The 4,786-nt window shown below is 48.4% G+C and overlaps 1 long non-coding RNA gene across 1 annotated transcript in view; it reads left to right on the top strand.

Moving 5' to 3' along the window:
* LOC113958672 overlaps positions 1 to 945 on the top strand; it is a 1,542-nt gene extending 597 nt beyond the window's left edge. Inside the window, exon 2 of the long non-coding RNA XR_003531573.1 lies at positions 747 to 945. This is a non-coding gene — a long non-coding RNA (uncharacterized LOC113958672). The remainder of the gene's footprint in view (positions 1 to 746) is intronic.
* Positions 946 to 4,786: the final 3,841 nt, after the last annotated feature.

The following is a 4,786-nucleotide window of genomic DNA, read 5'->3' as shown; positions in this document are numbered from 1 at the left end:
TGTGGTGATCCCATAGTGTGATGATCCTGGGCTGTGTGATGATCCTGGGGTGTGATGATCCCATGGTGTGATGATCCTGGGCTGTGATGATCCTGGGCTGTGATGATCCCATAGTGTGATGATCCTGAGTGTAATGATCCTGGAGTATGATGATCCTGGGTGTGATGATCCTGGGCTGTGATGCTCCTGGGCTGTGATGATCCTGGGCTGTGATGCTCCTGGGCTGTGATGATCCTGGGCTGTGATGACCCTTCCTCCTCTCCCCTAAATCCCTCACCTCTCAAGCACCCTCGGGAGCATCAATATGATCATTACCAATTATGTAACAGAGGAGAAGAAGAGATGAATAACTCAGGCTCGAGATCTCCTCAGGATTTATCACCTTGCACGTCCCCGTCTCCATCGGGAAACTGTCACTGGGAGACACAGGGAGGTGGGAGCTGCAGCTCTGTGCTGATCCTGAGGCAGTTATTCTTTATCAACAAGTGAAAAATGGGTGGAAATCCATCTGGGTGTTTGTCTCTGTCATTAACACAGCACAGAGATGAGCCCTTTCATAAATCACTTCTTGGGCCCTCGGAGGAGGGTTTGGGTTGGGAGGGACCCCTCTGTGTTGAGCAGGGACATCTTCAACTGGATCAGGTCACTCAGAGCCCTGTCTGATCTTACTGACCCCAGAAGGACTAAAGATACCCACAACAACCTTCCCAGGGAAGATCTGTTGCTGTTTTTTCATGGATTTCCAGCTTGTGCCCAGATGAATCCAAGAGGTCCCTCCAAATTCCACTGTGGGAGCTGTGAGACAGGAGTTCCCTGAGGAGCCAAACCACTGCTGGGAGGGGGAGAAACACCTCAGTTATGCCCTTTGGATACAGTAAAAATAACAAAACCAGTTCGCTTTGAGTGTATTAATTTTGGCCTGAATAAACCAACTTTACCCTTTGACACCTGCTCTCAAAATTGTAAGGATACAAATCTTAAAAGAACTCTGGAGTTTCTCAGGGTCTGACTCCTTGAGGACATAAATTTATCCAGAATAACATCTGAGGGACAAATTAACAATAACTTCCCTTCCAGTCCAATTAAAGGTTGTGTGAATGACTGAGGGATGAGTTCATATCCAGGGTAGCACTGGCTGAATATTTCATTAATCTCACCTCAGAATAAACGTGGCCATAATGAAAAAGACAGCTCACTTTGGAAAAATCATTATTTTTATCGACATAAACCAACTTTCTGCCCCTTTTCTCCCCCCCCCCCCCCCGTGGTTTTTTACCACGTTAAGAATTCAAATTGCAGAGAGAATTACTGGGACCAATTTAGGGCCATTTCAGCTCAAGGGGCACAGTGGGGTCCATCCAGTGCCATTGTCCAGCTCCCTCCACACGTGGAGCTGCTCGAGGCTCCCACAGGGCTGGGAAAGGGAAGGGGCCAAATCCTGGGGGGGCTGAGCTGATGTGCCCACGCTGAGCTCTGCTATTTAAAGAGGTGCATTTCAGGCACTGCAAAACCCCTGGAAGAATTAAGAGGCATTTGCCAGGCAGGTTTAACTCTCAGGTGCGGCCCTGCCTTGCCAATAAATGTCCCTGTTTTCCCTGAAATAAGGATTTATTTTTCTCTCATGCAAAGAAGGAGAAAGGTTAATGAGGAGTCAGGATCTCTTTATACACCAACTTATCTTCCCGTGCTCTGCCTTCCCTCGCAGCAGCTCAGACACAGCAGCATCCTGGATGTATGAAAACTGCTTTATTTCCAGTAATTAGAGAAACTAATGAATCCAAACACCACAAAAGGTCCAAATCTATCAGGGCTGTCTGCTTCCAATTTGTAGCAGGCTTGGCGTGCTCGGAGACGCCGAAGAGCAAATTGCATAATTAGGAAAAGGTTAGAGAGTTTTTCTGCAAGGAGTTTATTCAAAGCAATGACTAACACCTGCTGGCACATTCCAAGCCTTTTGTCACCTGTTTTTCCAGCTCAACACACAAGAGTTTGGTCAAAAAGGCTCCAAGTCACGATCTCACAACTGCAGCTCCCCGTTTTTCCACCTCCCTGCTCGGGTGGCTGAGGACTGACAGGAAAAGCTCCAAGGAACGAGGGGCAATTGTTGAGGCAATATTCCAGTTGCAAGGGAAGTTTTTTCCTCCCCCCACCACAGGATTTGGGAGCCCCACGTTGGAATTGCAAAGGACACTTCTCGGTGTCAGAGGGGTGGAACCGACAGAGCCGATTTTCCGCCGTTTTATGGCCACGGGAAGTTTAATTTGCAATTTGGTTTAATTATTCCTAATACACTTGATGTTTCAATAATTAGCTTCTGCAGCAGCGTGGGGGAAAATCTGATTTATCTGTTTACTTCCATCTTTAGCTGTTCAATGAGCTGTTCTGTCCCCTGCCCTGGAACCTCTTCCCACGGACCCTGGGAACTGCAGAACAAACTCTCACCTTTGCAGCCTGCCCAGAGCTGGCAGAGCCAGGCTGCTCTCAGGGCCTTCTCCTCTTTAGTTGGGCCTGTTTTCCAGAAACGAATCTTCTCCTGCTGATTGCTGGGGGCAGAATCATCTGTGAGAGCCCCAGGAAAAGACCCGTGCAATCCTAAAAAGTGTGAGCTGCTCCCTCTGAGGGAATCTGTCACTGACCAACGAGATCCAGAACTGCTGATCACAGCTCTTCCTACCAACCAAACCTTCATCCCTTCCAGGCTGCCAGTCATTTGCAGATTTTCATGGCATTTTCTACAGGCAGAGTCTGTGTTTTGTGGGAACCAGCTGAAGAGTTTTATTCATTCACCTTTCAGAAAGAGCCCTGGGTGAGCTCAGTGTTCACCCACCAGAGAGTTCACAGGGATGTTCCACTTGTGACAACTCAATTCCAGCAGCTGGGTTTCACTGGCTGAGTTTCACTGCCTGGGTTTCACTGCCTGCTCCCCACGTGCCAAACCATCCCTGTCCCTGTGCACCCCACAGCACAATAGCTGCATGTTATTAAACCCCAGGACTGGGGAGATAATCTGTTCACAGCTCCTTCCTCCTCCCCTCCTCCCTTCCCATCCCCTTAGAAACAGCTCTTCTCCACAGTAAATAAACTTAGAAAGCCTTATCATTAATTCTATTTAGGCCTAATATGTCATAAAGCCAGGAAAGCAGGCCATTTTCCTCTCTGCTGGGGCACAAAACACGGATTAACTATTCCAACCAGAGCTGTGAATGATTTATTAATTCAATTTTGGAGTGTGTGACTGTCACATCATATAAGTTCGTTACAGAAAGAGTCTCTCTGAGGGCTCCTCTCCTCTTCTTAAACCGTCTGACTGACATTTCACACGCCTCACAGCCACAGCCATCCATCTCCTCACTGCTGCCTCTGTGCCACACAGAGGTGACACCACTTTGTCCTGCCCGTAGGAGAGGGTTTGTGTGGGATGTGTGGGATGAGGGAGAGCCCTGGTGGCTGCTGAGCCACGGCAGGGATGCTCAAACCAGGGCTTGTGCTCAAATTTAGGGATTAAATTTAGCTCTGTGTGGAGCTGGGTTGTCCAAGGTGATGCCCAGGTTTGTTGTTTTTTTTTTTTTTAATTTTTAATATCACCTCTTTCATTTCTTCCTGCCTGTAAATAAATAAATAAAACCTCATTCCCTTGAATGTAAAGAAAAAAAAAAATAAAATAAGCAAGGTGTGGAACCAGCACTTCCCCCTGGTTATGGGCCAGTTTTAATGCAGGTGCTTGGAAAAGTTTGCTTCAAAATTTTTCACTTGTTGATGTAAAAGGGGTATTGTCAATAAAATTTAGAAAAACACCTTCTGCAAAGAGTTCCTCAGTGAAGAGAATTTCAAACCTCAAACACCCAACAGAGGATTCAACTTGTAACCAGAACACCCTCAGAGACTGGAACACCAGGAGAAACACAAACAACCTCATTTGCTCTCCCCCATCCAGCCCAGACCTTCACAGTTCATTCATTTACCTCTCTGAAAAACCATTATCCACTAAAATTCTCATCCCAAAGGGAGCCCTGTCCTGGTTTGAAGGCATCACCCCTGTGCTGGTTTGTTCCACTGGACACCAACCATACTGTCACATCTCATTTGCACCTCTCTTCTTTTTAGCTTATTCCATTAATTTTTTTGCTCTGCCTTTCTTTACCAGATTAAGGAGCTCTTCCACCCCCACAGTGATGCAAGAACAGGAGCCTACCCTCAACTCCCCCTGAAACACGAGGTTGTTCCATTTTTAGACCCGAGAACTCTGTTTCCAAATAAAAAATAAATAAAACCCATTCAGAGGGACAGAAGGACACGAACAGCAAAGCAAACACTCTCTCAGGAACAGCTGTGAAATGCTGCTTTGGGGCTGGGGAGCCTCTGCATCCTGGAATTCCATGTTCATCACCCCTGTTCCAGGCAGTGTTTCACAGCCCAGCCCTGCAGGGCTCCTCTGGAACTCGTATTTTCTCCCTGCAGACGACAGGGTCAGTCCTGTCACAGGGCTCTGGCTCCAGCCAGCCCGACACAGCCCTGCCCTGCTGCTGGGGAAAGGGCTGCCCAGAAAACCCCGAGGAGATGAATCACCTCCTCTGTGCCGTGGGGAGGTGGGAAGGAGCCTCCTCGAGGTGTCTGTGCCACTGAGGGACCATTCCCAGCCTCCTGGGCAGCTGGAACACGGGAAGAGACACCCCTGTAACCCCCCCGGGGCTTTCAGGGGACTGGAATCTTGTCCCCTCCTCCTCCTCAGGGAGGAGTGGCTGGGTTTGTGGGGCTGGGATGGAGGAATATGGGATGTGGGGCTGGG

Source organism: Corapipo altera, unplaced genomic scaffold, assembly GCF_003945725.1.
Source record: "Corapipo altera isolate COAL_440 unplaced genomic scaffold, ASM394572v1 275, whole genome shotgun sequence".
NCBI classification, from domain to species: Eukaryota; Metazoa; Chordata; class Aves; order Passeriformes; family Pipridae; genus Corapipo; species Corapipo altera.
The sequence above is the reverse complement of the archived record's forward strand: the minus strand, read 5'-3'. Positions and strand labels throughout refer to the sequence as shown.